This window comes from Salmo salar, chromosome 01 (assembly GCF_965601325.2).
Source record: "Salmo salar chromosome 01, fSalSal1, whole genome shotgun sequence".
NCBI classification, from domain to species: domain Eukaryota; kingdom Metazoa; phylum Chordata; class Actinopteri; order Salmoniformes; family Salmonidae; genus Salmo; species Salmo salar.
Window position 1 is genome coordinate 22451070 of NC_138291.1, and position 18098 is coordinate 22469167.

General features: G+C 45.8%; 1 protein-coding gene across 3 annotated transcripts in view; it reads right to left on the bottom strand.

The window, feature by feature from the left end:
* The window catches only part of LOC106575182 (rho guanine nucleotide exchange factor TIAM2), a 108530-nt gene that overhangs the window by 16877 nt on the left and 73555 nt on the right, over positions 1 to 18098 (bottom strand). The window lies entirely within an intron of this gene.

The following is an 18098-nucleotide window of genomic DNA, read 5'->3' on the forward strand; positions in this document are numbered from 1 at the left end:
AACACATATGGAATCATGTAGTAACCAATAAAAGTGTTAAATCAAAATATATTTTATATTTGAGATTCTTCAAAGTAGCCACCCTTTGCCTTAATGACAGCTTTGCACACTTTGGCATTCTCTCAACCAGCTTCATGAGGTAGTCACCAACTAACAGGTGTGCCTTGTTAAGTTAATTTGTGGAATTTCTTTCCTTCATAATGCGTTTGAGCCAATCAGTTGTGTTGTGACACAGTAGGGGTGGTATACAGAAGATAATCCCCTTTGGTAAAAAACCAAGTCCATATTATGGCAAGAACAGCTTAAATAAGCAAAGAGAAACAACAGTCCATTACTTTAAGACATGAAGGTCAGTCAACATGGAACATTTCAAGAACTTTTATAGTTTCTCCAAGTGCAGTCGCAAAAAACATCAAGCGCTATGATGAAACTGGCTCTCATGAGGACCGTCACAGGAAAGGAAGTTACCTCTGCTGCAGAGGATAAATACATTAGAGTTAAGTGCACCTCGGATTGCAGCCCAAATAAATGCTTCACAGAGTTCAAGTAACAGACACATCTCAACATCAACTGTTCAGAGGAGACTGCATGAATCAGGCCATCATGGTCAAACCACTACTAAAGGACACCAATAAGAAGAAGAGACTTGATTGGGCCAAGAAACACGAGCAATGGACATTAGACTGGTGGAAATCTGTCGTTTGGTCTGATGAGTCCAAATTTGCAATTTTTGGTTCCAACCGGTGTCTGTTTGTGAGACGCAGAGTAGGTGAATGGATGATCTCTGCATGTGTGGTTCCCACCGTGAAGCATGGAGGAGGAGGTGTGATGGTGTGGGGGTGCTTTGCTGGTGACGTCTGTGATTTATTTAGAATTTAAAGCACACTTAACCAGCATGGCAACCACAGCATCCTGCAGCGATACACCATCCCATCTGGTTTGTGCTTAGTGGGACTATCATTTGTTTTTCAACAGGACAATGACCCAACACACCTCCAGGCTGTGTAAGGGCTATTTGACCAAGAAGGAGAGTGATGGAGTGCTGCATCAGATGACCTGGCCTAAACAATAACCCAACCTCAACCCAATTGAGATGGTTTGGGATGAGTTGGACCGCAGAGTGAAGAAAAAGCAGCAAACAAGTTCTCTGCATATGTGGGAACTCCTTCAAGACTGTTGGAAAAGCATTCCTCATGAAGTTGGTTGAGAGAATGCCAAGAGTGTGCAAAGCTGTCATCAAGGCAAAGGGTGGCTATTTTGAAGAATGTCAAATATATTTTGATTTGTTTAACACGTTTTTAGTTAATTACTACATGATTCCATATGTGTTATTTCATAGTTTTGATGTCTTCACTATTATTCTACAATCAAGAAAATAGTAAAAAAATATAGAAAAACCCTTGAATGAGTAGGTGTGTCCAAACTAATGACTGGTACTATAAGTATTCAGACCTTTTACTCAGTACTTTGTTCAAGCACCATTGGCAGCGATTACAGCCTCAAGTTCTCTTGGGTATGATGCTACAAGCTTGGCACACATGTATTTGGCGCCCCCCTCGGGTTCGTGCTGTCGGGGAGATCTTTGTGGGCTATACTTGGCCTGGTCTCAGGGTAGTAAGTTGGTGGTAGAAAATATCCCTCTAGTGGTGTGGGGGCTGTGCTTTGGCAAAGTGGGTGGGGTTATGTCCTGCCTGGTTGGCCCTGTCCGGGGGTATAGTCAGACGGGGCCACAGTGTCTCCCGACCCCTCCTGTCTCAGCCTCCAGTAATTATGCTGCAATAGTTTGTGTGTCGGGGGCTAGGGTTAGTCTGTTATATCTGGAGTATTTCTCCTGTCTTATCCGGTGTCCTGTGTGAATTTAAGAATGCTCCCTCTAATTCTCACTCTCTCTTCTCTCGGAGGACCTCAGCACGAGGACCATGCCTCAGGACTACCTGGCCTGATGACTCCTTGCTGTCCCTAGTCCACCTGGTCGTGCTGCTGCTCCAGTTTCAACTGTTCTGCCTGTGGCTATGGAACCCTGACCTGTTCACCGGACGTGCTACTTTGTCCTGGACCTGCTGTTTTCAATTCTCTCTCTCTCTACCGCACCTGCTGTCTCTAACTCTGAATGATCGGCTATGAAAAGCCAACTGACATTTACTCCTGAGGTGCTGACCTGTTGCACCCTCTACAACCACTGTGATGATTATTATTTGACCCTGCTGGTCATCTATGAACATTTGAACATCTTGGCCATGTACTGTTATAATCTCCCCCGGCACAGCCAGAAGAGGACTGGCCACCTCTCAGAGCCTGGTTCCTCTCTAGGTTTCTTCCTAGGTTCCTGCCTTTCTAGGGAGTTTTTCCTAGCCACCGTGCTTCTACATCTGCATTGCTTGCTGTTTGGGGTTTTAGGCTGGGTTTCTGTATAGCACTTTGTGACATTGGCTGATATAAAAAGGGCTTTATAAATACATTTGATTGATTGATATTTGGAGAGTTTCTCCCATTCTTCTCTGCAGATCCTCTCAAGCTCTATCAGGTTGCATGGATAGCGTTGCTGGACACTTGTTTTCAGGTCTCCCCAGAGATGTTAGATCGGGTTCAAGTCTGGGCTCTGTTTGGGCAACTCAAGGACATTCAGAGACTTGTCCCGAAGCCACTCCTGCGTTGTCTTGGCTGTGTGCTTGGGGTTGTTGTTCTGTCGAAAGGTGAACCTTCACCCCAGTCTGAGGTCCTGAGCGCTGTAGATCAGGTGTTCATCAAGGATCTCACTGTACTTTCTCAGTTCATCTTTCCCTCGATCCTGACTAGTCTCCCAGTCCCTGCTGCTGAAAAACATCCCCGCAGCATGATGCAGCCACCACCATGCTTCACCATAGGGATGGTGCCAGGTTTCCTCCAGACGTGACGCTTAGCATTCAGGCCAAATAGTTGAATCTTGGTTTCATCAGACCAGAGAATCTTGTTTCTCATGGTCTGAGAGTCTTTAGGTACCTGTTGGCAAACTCCAAGCGGGCTGTCATGTGACATTTACTGAGGAGTGGCTTCCGTCTAGCCACTCTACCATAAAAGCCTGATTGGTGGAGTGCTGCAGAGATGGGTGTCCTTCATATCCACTGAGGAACTCTGGAGCTCTGTCAGAGTGACCATCAGGTTCTTGGTCACCTCCCTGACCAAGGCCCTTCTCCCCCGATAGCTCAGTTTGGCCAGGCGGCCAGCTCTAGGAAGAGTCTTGTTGGTTCCAAACGTCTTCCATTTAAGAATGATGGAGGCCACTGTGTTCTTGGGGACCTTTAGTGCTGCAGAAATGTTTTGGTACCCTTCCCCAGATCTGTGCCTCGACACAATCCCATCTCAGAGCTCTACGGAGAATTCCTTCAACCTCATGGCTTGGTTTTTGCTCTGATATGCACTGTCAACTGTGGGACCTTATATAGACTGGTGTGTGCCTTTACAAATCATGTCCAATCAATTGAATTTACCACAGGTGGACTCCAATCAAGTTGTAGAAACATCTCAAGGATGATCAATGGAAACAGGATGCACCTGAGCTCAATTTCAAGTCTCATTACAAAGGGTCTGAATACTTATGTAAATAAGGTATTTCTGTTTATTTTTAATACGTGCTAAAATGTCTAAAAACCTGTTTGAGGGTCTGGAATACTTTACGAATGAACTGTATGTCAAAAACGATATCCCCATCAATCACCATAACAAGCTGTCATACAGTACGAAGCAGACAAAACTAAACCATAGCTTAGAGCTCAACTTAACAGGTTTACAGTATCACACAGTCCTAGCTGTTAGATCGGCTCAGTGCTGTGATTGGCTCCTATAGTTCTAGTATAGTGCCAGTACTGACAGGTGTGTGTGTGTGTGTGTGTGTGTGTGTGTGTGTGTGTGTGTGTGTGTGTGTGTGTGTGTGTGTGTGTGTGTGTGTGTGTGTGTGTGCGCATGAGAGAGAGTGTGTATTTGAGTGAGAGAAACGCTGATCGTTACATAAAAAAAGCAAGTCTCAGAAAATACCTTGCTTGTCACCATAAATATTGCGCGCACACACACACCCACACACACACACCACACACACACACACACACACACACACACACACACACCATACAAATCAATACACTAACACAACCCAGCAGAACCCAAATCAAGTTCTCTATTAAGCCAGCAGCTCATCAGTTAGCTAATTATAGCATGGCCAATCAGGAGACAGGATGCCAAAGCAGCTTCAAAACTAATCTGTGGAGAGGACAGAGAAGTCACTGGGCAGCACTGTGGGAGAAGTATAGCTATGGCATGGGGCTGGGGTCAGGAGGCTGGTGGCTCAGGGACCCACTGAGGGGAAGAGGATTCAGGCCTGGGATAGGCTGGCCTCTAGACAGAACCACCCAGCCAGCAGCTCTGGGTCTCTGTGTGAGCAATGATAATTACACTGAGACTCAGCTGTCCCACTATGCTACTGAGAGGAGAGCACCACACTGACAGGATTCTATACTGCTGTAGACTGTAGATATACAAAATAACAGACTCACGCATATAGGCGAGCATCGACACACGCACACACACAAGCACACACACTGAATGTAGTGGATATGTTTCACCCACACACTAACACAGACCAAAGCTCCTCCATATTGCAGCTGAAAGGCTTGGAGACCAGCTCAAGGAGGAAAAAGGGTTGAAGAATATCATGTTGACATATTACTCAAATACCCTGCGGCAGCTTCAGAGGCAAACCTGCCTCACACAGACAGATAGCAGTAATTGTGTGCGGCTCTCGCCTGCAGTTTGTTTCTGCTGCTGCAGTGACTGAGGTCCTAGGCCTACAGAGGATCTGGAGAAAACACACACAGAGCTACACACACAGGCATGGATGCACGCACACACCCACATGCGCTCTCACACACACACACACACACACACACACACCACACACAGGGATTCTCCCTTTCTCGCAGCATGACTTTTAATCAGTTCTTAATAAGAGCGACCTGTAAGAGCATGACTAGAGGGAGAGAGAGAGAGAGACTCAGACGTGACTCAGAAGTCTGTCTCACACAACAATCCCAACAACACAGTCTGAGTCCAATGCCTGACGACTAACCCAAATATCCAATTAAGACCTGCAAAGCCGGCTCGGGAGCCATGGAGGCGGGAGAGACAGGGATGCAGTCGCAGAAAGGACAAGCACATCTGACAGCGCTAGTCTCAATTCTCCATCCCTCGGTTAACCCAAAACTAAAGCCAGAACTGTCGGGGTTTTCTGATTTCACAAGCATAAAGCCTGTGGGAATGCTAGGTAGAATGAGCTGAATCCTTTCCTGTCAATTAGCCCAAATTGGACAACCCATCTCTTATCCCTGCTGTAAAGCCAGACATCTCTCTCTCCCTCTCACCATGAGGAATAGTTTCAACATCTGTCATAGCACCTACAGCCCTAAAACATGTTGAGCCATCGAGGTTAATACCCATCGCCACACCAGAACCCCATATACCCACTACTGCTGTCCTTCCCTCTCCAAACGGTCAACTCTACTCCCACGGCAATCATCAAGCCTCTCAATCCCTCTCTGTCCTACTCACCATGAAGAGCAGGCTGTAGAGGAGCCTCCAGGCTGCTGTGGCCTGTCTCTGGGTCCTACGGGCCAGGTTACAGCCTTTCCTATGCAGCCTACCCGGCCTGGACGCTGGCATCACGCCTGGACTGCGTCTGACCGATAAACCACACTTGGTTGGTGCTGACTGGACTGTACTTGATGGGATCTCGCTATTAATCCTGAACGTAGAGGTTCTGAGAGTGTAGGCAGTTGACAAAAAACTGCTGCCCGCACCAATCTGCATATCAATCGGAGTGGACGGCCGGACCAAGCGGACAGTGCAAACGGAGGGGCATTCCTCCCTCACGCTCTCTCTCTCTACCATCCCATCTCTGGTCCACGTGACCCTGGTCAGTTTCCAGAGAGTATAATGCAGAGGCCAGGCTGCGGGTGTTACTGGCCATGCAGCCTCAATACATCAATACAAAGAGGACTCTTCTGGGCTGCTGGATATTCTGTGACACTGTCAGGGATAGCTGTATCTGTTCAACAGGCCAGAGGGATTCAGGGGCAGAGGGAGGCATTCATCTAAACTGACAACAACACAGGTCACGCTGTAGGGAGGAGGGGCCCTTTAATGAAGTATTTTGGGTGCTTTTGAAGAAAAACATGAGTCCAAGCCAATCTTTAGAAGCTATGCGTCACGGAAAATAACATCTTACTGAGGCGTCTGCTGTGACAATTGAGAGGGATTTGAGTCCAGTGTTTGCAAACAAAGCTACCCGTGGTCACAAGCTGAGTATCTTTGGCTTCCAGGCCTCGCTCACCGACGTGGAGGTGAAAGCCTGGTAGAGGCTACTACTGTAGCTGAGTGACACTCACAGAGACTATTTTGTTCCAAACCCAGGTCAGGTCACCTGACTAAAGGCTCAGGTCTGTGGGGGCAGACCACGCCAACACATAACGCAAATAACTAGCCTTACTAAGGTCTCAGTATAGAAACAAGATATTTCATTCTACTAGCTCCCCACACCTTGAAGTTAACGGCATTCTGAGAATGCAACCGAAATGAGTGTCTAAAGGTGTCGGAAAGTACATGGTTAACTTCACCAAAGATATAACACTGGATATATGTTGATGATCTCTTTCACAAACTCCAATGTGATCGCAAAGGCTAGGTATTGTTCATGTGAAATCCTGAGCATGTTGACCTGGGAGAGGTCAGAAGGAGCGGTTTGTGGAGAGATTACTACTCCTGCTCGCCAACTGGGGTGATTAACCAGCCTGGTATTTTCCACCCATGGGGAAGGTGTCATCCACAACACCTCTCTTTCATACACACACTGGCAGCCAAACACATCCAAGTGTCTTCTAAACCAAGGTCAGAATAAATGTTTATTTTTTTATTTTTTATTTCACCTTTATTTAACCAGGTAAGCTAGTTGATTGACCAGTCGGATCGTCGACTGTACGTATAGTTAGCTTGCTAATAAAATAATTGTAACTTTTTGTTCTGGCCTGTGATGCGCTCATAACATACAGAGTGCAAAAATGTGTTGAAGCAGAGCAGTTTTTTTGTTATTGAAAACCTGCATTGTTTTTGTTTGGCTTTTGGCTATTTGGAGTTCAGGATGCTAGTTTATTCCCAATCCCAAACTGCATGGTAATGCTGCACTACATGATTGAGGTAGTTCAAACCCGTAGCCTCTTTGTGTCCTAATGGATTTGTTATTTTGACGTGAACATTTCTACATGACTGATGGACATAACAGACGTCTGGATGACATTGATAGACAGGACATGGTGATATTCTGCCACCTAACCCTCCTCTCTGAGCATGGCCTTTATCAGTGGTAGCCAGTACACATTCTCAGGCTGTGGAGAGAACGAGAGTACATCACTAGGGCTGAGCTCCCTGTCATCCAGGACCGCTACACCAGGCGGGGTCAGAGGAAGGCCCTAACGATTGTCAAACACTCCATCCACCCAAGTCATAGACTGTTTTCTCTGCTACCACATGACAAGTGGTACCGATGCACCAAGTCTGGAACCAACAGGACCCTGAACAGCTTCTATCCCCAAACCATAAGACTGCTGAATAGTTAGTTAAATAGTTAACCAAATAGCTACCAGACTATCTGCATTGACCCTTTTTACACGAACTCTTTTGACTCATCAAATCAAAATCTAATTTTATTAGTCACATGCGCCGAATACAACAGGTGAAATGCTTACTTACGAGCCCCTAACCAACAATGCAGTTAACATTTTTTTGGATAAGAATAAGAGATAAAAGTAACAAGTAATTAAAGAGCAGCAGTAAAATAACAATAGCGAGACTACATACAGGGGGGTACCGTTACAGAGTCAATGTGCAGGGGCACCGGTTAGTTGAGGTAGTATGTACATGTAGGTAGAGTTATTAAAGTGACTATGCATAGATGACAACAGAGAGTAGCAGTGGTGTAAAGAGGGGGTACTGCAAATAGTCTGGCTAGCCATTTGACTAGATGTTCAGGAGTCTTATGGCTTGCGGGTAGAAGCTGTTTAGAAGCCTCTTGGTCCTAGACTTGGCGCTCTGGTACCGCTTGCCGTGAGGTAGCAGAGAGACCAGTCTATGACTAGGGTGGCTGGAGTCTTTGACAATGTTTAGGGCCTTCCTCTGACACCGCCTGGTATAGAGATCCTGGATGGCAGGAAGCTTGGCCCCAGTGATGTACTGTGCTGTTTGCACTACCCTCTGTAGTGCCTTGCGGTCGGTGACAGAGTAGTTGCCATACCAGGCAGTGATGCAACCAGTCAGGATTTTGTATTTTTTTTCACCTTTATTTAACCAGGTAGGCTAGTTGAGAACAAGTTCTCATTTACAACTGCGACCTGGCCAAGATAAAGCAAAGCAGTGCGACACAAACAACAACACAGAGTTACACATGGAATAAACAAGCGTATAGTCAATAACACAATAGAAAAAAAGAAAGTCTATATACAGTGTGTGCAAATGGCATGAGGAGGTAGGCAGTAAATAGGCCATAGTAGCAAAGTAATTACAATTTAGCAGATTAACACTGGAGTGATAAATGAGCAGATGATGATGTGCAAGTAGAGATACTGGTGTGCAAAAGAGCAGGAAAGTAAATAAAAACAATATGGGGATGAGGTAGGTAGATTGTGTCTCCTGATGTCTCCTAAGCCAAGGTCAGAACGCACTCCAACCTGGCTCCACTAACATATTATTCAAATAGTATTCATATACAGTGAGGTTAGAAACAAACACAGCCCAAAGATAAACAAGAGCTGTCAAACAGTTGAGTGAAGCCGGATACTGTTCATTCTCCCCTCTCACCGCCAGACATTAAAACAGAGTCATTAAAAGCAGAAGGCTCAGCCTACTTGAAGTTATGAACCGCTTTTCAAATCAAAGAAGAATCCTCCAGGCGCCAAAATACTTTCTCTTTACGAAAATAAACAAACCCGAATGGAACGTCTAAAGTGTAAAGCCGAGGATAAAATATGGGGCGTCCCTCGGGCCGGCTCAGCCCATTGCTCACAGGAGAGTGTCCTGTCACACCACAGTAAGGCTCTGACAGAGGCAGATTCATCCCTCAGGTTAGGCCTATTGTGTCATGTTACCATCTTCTTTTTAGGGCTCAATAAATAAAGACAGTTTCTCATAAATCAAACAGGGAGGGAGGGCCCCAGTCCCTCTGCCATTCCCATTATATGCTTTATTATTCATTCTAAACAAATATTATTCCACCGGGGTCTCTGAGGAGACTTCAGAGTGAATGTTTTAATAATGAAACACCCTCAGATTAAAAATCCATTCTGATGAGTCCCCATAGGGGGTTGAGAACAACAGTATTATATTGCATCCCCACGACTAGAACAACAAAGTAGGAAAACGCTAGCAGCACCCCTAACTGCCAAATATGACTGATATAAAACAACAGCATAGGAAAGACACTAATATAGTAGTGAACAATTTCTCAACATGAGACCAGTTCATAGAAATTGAAAGCACAGGAAGAAGCATGGTGAAACCTGCTAGCCGCATGACCTGGTGCCCTGATATAAAACAGAGAATGGTGATAGCAAAACACTCCCGCTGGGCCACAAACCTGCCACAGAGGATGTCTGATAACATCCGATTGGACATCTAGCAGGCTACCCACAGAACAGTCCCTAATACAAAGCACAACCATAAAACCAGCAACAGCCAAGCCAACCTTCCCTCTGACCTACTCGGTAATAAACTCTTCCCAGAGACAGGTTGACCAACCAGTAGGACTATCCTGGGTGCAAATGAATACTGAGATAGAAGAGGAGGAGTGGGGGCCTGCATTGCAGTGCTAGAGACGTCACTACCGATCTGGGTTCGATCCCAGGCTGCGTCTCAGCCAGCTGCGACCGGGAGACCCATGAGGCGGCGCACAATTGGCCCAGCGTCGTCTGGGTTAGGGGAGGGTTTGGCCGACTGGGACGTCCTTGTCCCATCGCGCTCTAGTGACTCCTTGTGGTGGCCGGGTGCATACACGCTGACTTCGGTTGCCAGCTGTACGGTGCTTCCTCCGACACATTGGTGCAGCTGGCTTCCTGGTTAAGCGAGCTGTGTGTCAAGAAGCAGTGTGTCTTGGCAGGGTCATTTTTCGGAGGACGCATGGCTCTCGACCTTCGCCTCTCCCGAGTCCGTACGGGAGTTGCAGCGATGAGACAAGACTGTAACTACCAATTGGATACCATGAAAGGGGTAAAAAGTACCAATATTATTTTGTATTAAATAGAAGAGGAAGAGTGATACTCTACTCCAATGCTAGCACTACAGTTGTATTGTTGGTAAAATGCTTTGTATTTTAAATGTGTGTGACTGTCCTTGACTATCAGTTTATCAATCAGTGTTTTGTTACTTGTTACCATGTTTTGGGTTTTTTGTGGAGTCCAGGAAGAATAGCTGCTTCTTCTGCAAAAGCTAATGGGGATCCAAATAAATAAATATGCATTCTTGACCTAGTAGTATATCAGAGTGAATTGAACTGACCATTGATCCAGTGGGGAGCTGCTATGCATTAATGTACTGTATGCAATCTATACACTTCAATAAATCATCAGTAGAGGCAGGTTGGAGAATTGTAAAGCACAAAACACCAGTGATACAGTATCCCACTACTAGCATGACCTGGAATCTGTACTGAATAAACATATGACACTACAGTATATACTGTGGCAGCCCACAATAAACTGTGCTCAAACACCTAGAAAAGGCAGAGGTGGGTTACCAGGAGTCCAGTGCATGGGTCGGGGACAGTAGGTTTCTCATAGGCCACTCATCCAGCCATGTCATCTAGCAGCTGGGCCAGCTTGTCCTTTAGCAGCTGCCTGAGGGTGAGCAGGGCCGAGCACAGAAACAGGTCCTTCTCCTCTGCTTCACAGCCTCCAGGCCAGAACCAGCACATGGCCAGCAGGGAGCACAGAGCCTGGTCTCCCGAGTGGCGCAGCGGTCTAAAGCACTGCATCTCAGTGCAATAGGCGTCACTACAGTCCCTGGTTTGAAACCAGGCTGTATCACATCCAGTCGTGATTGGGGGTCCCATAGGGCAGTGCACTATTGGCCCAGCGTTGTCCGGGTTTGCCGGGGTAGGCAGTCATTGTAAATAATGACACATTTTTTCTTAACTGACTAGTAAAATAAAGGTTAAATAAAAATAAAATAAAAATCAGGGTGGTGAGGTAGACACAGGGCCTGGCCCCCTCTCCTCCTCCTCCTCCTCCTCCACCACCCCCTCCTCCTCCTCCTCCTCTCACCCATCAAACCACCAACCAGCCCTGAGCTATGGTATAGGGCTGACTCCAACGCTCCCCAGCTCGCCTCTTCCTCTCCTCTGGCAAGCCATCTACGCCTCTCTCGATAGGTCCATCTCTCCTTCACCCCCCTATCGCTCTGCAGTGGGCCTGCTCCAGATGCTGGGGCCACTCCCCAGCCATAAACCCAGATTATTAAGATAGACTTAGCCATCACCACCACCCACTCCACCCCCTCCACAGGCAGGCACGAGAGGGGGGACTGGGATTGTCTGTGTTTAGGGGCCTCCCCCCAAGGAGGACTTAAGTGGGTGGGAGAAGTTTAAAGGGGTTGTAGTCCATAGCTCTTTATTTCTAGAGTCCATTGGTCTTTATTTCTAGAGTCCATTGGTCTTTGTGGCTGTTATGTGGTCTAAAAAACATCTAGAGGAGAGTAGTAATAACCCAGTGAATGGAGAGCATATCTGACCTCTCACATTCACACACATAAAAAGGTTTTGAAAACCCTTTTCAGCTGTTCTCAGCCTAGACCCGAGAATAGAGCAACTGAATTCTTAATAGCAATGGCACCCAAAATACATGCTGCCATTTACAGTAAGCTGCCCACTCAGTTCCTGGAAGCACCATTTCTTGTTTCCCCACAGTCACTAAATCGTCAATTAGTGAATCAAACTAAGCCATTGGCCTTTGGCGGAAAGGAAGGGTAAGGGAAGGGTGTGGTTGCTGCTCTTTGTATGGTAAAATCCCTTTAAAAGGATCTTAGTGAAGGGTTGTAGGAAGTTAAGGAACTTACTCTGCTCAGCCAGTTGACCAATGGTATCTGTGACAACAACTTCATACCACTGCCAGACTATAGAGGCTGCTGATATGTGACATAATATGCTATTTCACTCAGTGGTACAGCTCCTCTTGGGCCCTACAGACAAGGTTTACAACGTCATGGAGATGTAAAATAAGATGAGGGCTGTGCACCAGAATCTAAAGGGGTGTCATAAATCATAATGTGGAGCAATTTGACAAAAGAAACATAGTAGTGTAGTACCAAAGGAAATGCTACTGGTAAACTACCCCAACTCACATGGTCCAATAAGATACAATCAACTGGTATTAATGACTACAACAAGCTGGTATTACAACAAGCTGTAAATGTAGTTGAAAATGTTTTGTGTCATAGTGTTTATGGATGGTATCTATAGTGGATATCATAAGTATTACCCACCTGGATTTTTTTTAAACATTTTGTTGCGTAACAAAGTGGGATTGAAATTAAGGTAATTGTGATTTCTTTTGTCATTGATCTACACAAAATACTCTGATTTCAAAGTGGAAGAAACATTTGAACACAAAAAAATTGATGAAAAATAAAAGACTAATACACCTTGATTAGATAAGTATTCACCCTCCTGAGTCAATACATGTTAGAATCACCTTTGACAGTGATTACAGCTGTGAGTCTTTCTGGGTAAGTCTCCAAGAGGTTTGCCCACCAGTAGTAATGTACAATATTTGCCCATTATTCTATTCAAAATTCTTCAATCTCTGTCAAGTTGTTGGTGATCATGGCTAGACATTTTCAGGTCTTGTCATAGATTTTCTAACACATTTAAGTCAAAACTGTAACTTGGCCACTCAGGAACATTCACTGTGTTGTTGGTAAGCAACTCCAGTGTAGATTTGGCCTTGTGTTGTAGGTTATTGTCCAGCTGAACACATGTAAAGCAGCATTTTGAAAATGACTCATTGGCTTTGATACTCTGATTTGTTAGAAATGATCCAATCGGCCTCCCGAGTGGCACAGTGGTCTAAGGCCCTGCATCACAGTGTTGCGGCGTCACTACAGCCTGGGATTCGAGACCAATAGCATTAGCAACAAGTCCCCAAACAACAACAACAACAACATGGCAGCAGGCAGGGAAGATTTGTAAGCACTTTTAGACACAACAACATTGCTCATCTATGTAATATGAGCAAATTGGAAACCACTAGACCAATTAATCAAAGTCAGTCAGTGTTCTGCAGCAGGCGATTACATGCTGTGACAAGAGGCTTGAAATTAGTCTTTCCTTCCCATTCATCTCCATTCAATCACAGACTGGATGGCTGGCAGGCTGGCTGGCTGGCTGGCTGGCTGGCTGCGGTGGCAGTGGGTATCTATGCTGCCTTCCTGATACATGGGTGATATTCTTCCCATCGACTAGATTGTTTTTCTCAGGGACACAAATTAACTCTGGTAATCAGATTTGCCACAACAATATCTCAAATGCTCGCTTTTACTGCATGTACTAAGATGTCTCAGTATCTCTCGCTCACACACGCTTACGACTACACAAACACACCTCCCACACGCACACACACAAATAAAATAAAATACATTTCATTTGTCACATGCTTGGTAAACAACAGGTGTAGACTAACAGTGAAATGCTTACATACGGGTCCTTCCCAACAATGCTGAAAGAGAGAAAATAGAGAAATGACAGAAAAGTAAAACACGTAATAATAAAAGTAATAATAAATACACAATGTGTAATGATAACTCGGCTACATACACGGTGTATCAGTACAGAGTTGACGTGCAGGGGTACGAGGTAATTGAGGTAGATGTGTACATAGGTAGGGGTAAAGTGACAGATAATAAACAGTAGCAGCAACGTGATGAGTCAAGAGAGTGTAAAAAGGATCAATGCAGACAGTTAAACAGTTAACCAATAGCTACCAGACTAACTATTCAGTAGTCTTATAGTTTGGGGATAGAAGCTGTTCAGGGTCCAGTTGGTTCCAGACTTGGTGCATCGGTACCGCTTGTCATGCTGGTAGCAGAAAGAACAGTCTATGAATTGGGTGGCTGGAGTCTTTGAGAATTTTTAGGGCCACCTTCTGATACCGCCTGGTATAGAGGTCCTGGATGGCAGGGAGCTCGGCTACAGTCTCACACACACACAGTCTCTCTCACACACACAGTCTCTCACACACACACAGTCTCTCACACACACACACACACAGTCTCTCTCACACACACACCCACACAGTCTCTCTCACACACACACACACACAGTCTCTCTCACACACACACAGTCTCTCTCACACACACAGTCTCTCCACACACACACAGTCTCACACACACACACACACAGTCTCTCACACACACACACACACACAGTCTCTCTCCACACACACACAGTCTCTCTCACACACACACAGTCTCTCTCACACACACACAGTCTCTCTCACACACACAGTCTCTCACACACACACAGTCTCTCACACACACACAGTCTCTCACACACACACAGTCTCTCACACACACACAGTCTCTCACACACACACAGTCCTCTCACACACACACAGTCTCTCTCCACACACACAGTCTCTCTCACACACACACAGTCTCTCTCACACACACAGTCTCTCTCACACACACACAGTCTCTCTCACACACACAGTCTCTCTCACACACACACAGTCTCTCTCACACACACAGTCTCTCACACACACAGTCTCTCTCACACACACACAGTCTCTCTCACACACACACGCTCTCACACACACACAGTCTCTCTCACACACACACAGTCTCTCACACACACACACACAGTCTCTCTCACACACACACAGTCTCTCTCACACACACACAGTCTCTCACACACACACACACACAGTCTCTCTCACACCACACAGTCTCTCTCACACACACACAGTCTCTCTCACACACACACAGTCTCTCACACACACACACAGTCTCTCTCACACACACACACAGTCTCTCACACACACACACACACACAGTCTCTCTCACACACACACACACAGTCTCTCTCACACACACACACACAGTCTCTCTCACACACACACACACAGTCTCTCTCCACACACACACAGTCTCTCTCACACACACACAGTCTCTCTCACACACACACACACAGTCTCTCTCACACACACACACACAGTCTCTCTCACACACACACAGTCTCTCTCACACACACAGTCTCTCTCACACACACAGTCTCTCTCACACACACACCTCTCAGTTTGTACAAAGACAAGCACAGTGGCCAGTGCAGCAGCAGCCAGAGGTACTGCAGTGCAGATCCCAGCGCAGTGGGATTTATTCTTGTCATTGGGCAAACAGAGAGAGAGCAGAGGAGCCTGTCCTCGCTAATCCACCTCCTCACTGACCTCAGACCAGCTACTACACAGACTGAACACAGCCGACTGGGACATACTACACAGTAAACCCTACAGGCATGGTAGCGCTGTGATGTATAATGTAACTGTGCATTGGGGCATTACAGAATGACACATTGACAATCTGGTGTATACAAGTACTGGACACAGGGGTGCAAGCAAATAGTCAGCCTAGATATGTGTAGCCAGTGTATAGTCTCGAGAGGGAGATTTTAGGAGCATCAAACAGCATACAGATCATTATCTCTCCTCGGTGCTGCACTGTTACTGTTCAGTCCACTGAAGTCCGGATCATTAAAACCTGGCTCTCCAGATGACTGAACTCATTAATGCAACCCAATAATAAAGTGTTCCAACATGACGCATAAACACACTTTAATGACTTAAATAGGTTATTTACATGTAAAAAAAACTGACAAGAACAAAAACTCCCTGGGACAAAAATAAACATGAATTGAATCAAGAGACACCTATTTGCATATTTACAGAACGAAAAGTGGAGATTTTACAGTTTGGAAGTGATGAAAGCTGCGGTGCACTAGCCGGGACCTACACTTTTCTTGCTACAGAGCTAGTCTAGAGCTCCCCAGCCTCGCCTCCTTGACCAAGTCTCTATTCAGTCCTAAATCAGAACATGATAACACAACAAACTCTTTGAAATCAAAAATGTAGGCTTGGGGTATAATTTCTCGCTAACAATATTCAAGCAGATAGCAAGGAAAAACAACCTCCTGACTTTAATTGTACGACAGACAGACAGACAGACAGACAGACAGACAGACAGACAGACAGACAGACAGACAGACAGACAGACAGACAGACAGACAGACAGACAGACAGACAGACAGACAGACAGACAGACAGACAGACAGACAGACAGACAGACAGACAGACAGACAGAGATGAACGGGGAGAGAGAGAGAGAGAGAGAGAGAGAAACAGAAATCAGTGGAGCACTATCACCATAAATACAACTATATGTATTTGTTTATTTATTTTGTACTTCAACTATTTGCACATTGTTACAACACTGTACATAGCCAATAATAACATTTGAAATGTCTATATTATTTTAAAACTTTTATGAGCGTAATGTTTACTGTTCATTTCTGATTGCTTATTTCCTTTGTTTATTTCCCTTTTGTTTATTGTCTACTTCCCTTGCTTTGGCAGGGCAAACATATGTTTCCCAAGCCAATAAAGCCCTTTGAATTGAAAATTGAATTGAATTGAGAGAGAGACAGACAGAGAGAGCGTACAAGACAGAGAGAGACAGTGAGAAAGAGAGAGAGAGACAGAGAGAGAGACCGAGAGAGTCTCCACAATTAAGAGGTTAAAAGACCTGTGCCTGCTGTCACCCACAGCACATGGCCTACAGCAGAGCCTGGACCTGCTAGAGCAGTACTGCTAGACCTGGGCCCTGGCAGTAAACCCCCACAGCACATGGCCTACAGTAGAGCCTGGACCTGCTAGAGCAGTACTGCCAGATCTGGGCCCTGGCAGTAAACCCCCACAGCACATGGCCTACAGTAGAGCCTGGACCTGCTAGAGCAGTACTGCTAGACCTGGGCCCTGGCAGTAAACCCCCACAGCACATGGCCTACAGCAGAGCCTGGACCTGCTAGAGCAGTACTGCTAGACCTGGGCCCTGGCAGTAAACCCCCACAGCACATGGCCTACAGTAGAGCCTGGACCTGCTAGAGCAGTACTGCTAGACCTGGTCCCTGGCAGTAAACCCCCACAGCACATGGCCTACAGTAGAGCCTGGACCTGCTAGAGCAGTACTGCCAGATCTGGGCCCTGGCAGTAAACCCCAAAAAGACTAACATAATGATTTTCAAGAGAAGATCCAGATCTCAGGGAATAAGACCAAAGTTTTCAATTGGTACAAAATATACAGAGTATTGCACACACTACAATTACGTAGGTTTAAATATAAGCTCATCTGGACACATCAATGAGGCAGTGAATGAACAGAGAGAGAAAGCACACAAGGCATTTTCCGGAATTAAAAAAAACGTGGCTAAAACGAATTGAATGTGTCATTGAACCAATTGCACTTTATGGCAGTGAGGTGAGGGGTCCACTTGCAAAACACGATTTCACCCAATGGGACAAACACTGCAGTGAAAACCTGCATGCAGAGTTCTGTAAGATTCTGCTACATGTCCAGGGGAAAACTACAAACAATGCATGCTGGGCAGAATTAGGCCAACATCCACTAATAATAAAAACTCAAAAAAAATTGTAATTTAGTTTTGGAAACATCATAAATACAGTGACATCCTCTCATATCATTACCAAGCCCTGCAATGCAGACAGTTAAGCAAAGAAAACAGCCCCTCATCCAGCTGGTCCTGAGTTCACAAACCTGTTCTACTAACACACTGAAGCCTCAGGACCCTCATCCAGCTGGTCCTGAGTTCACAAACCTGTTCTACTAACACACTGAAGCCTCAGGACCCTCATCCAGCTGGTCCTGAGTTCACAAACCTGTTCTACTAACACACTGAAGCCTCAGGACCCTCATCCAGCTGGTCCTGAGTTCACAAACCTGTTCTACTAACACACTGAAGCCTCAGGACC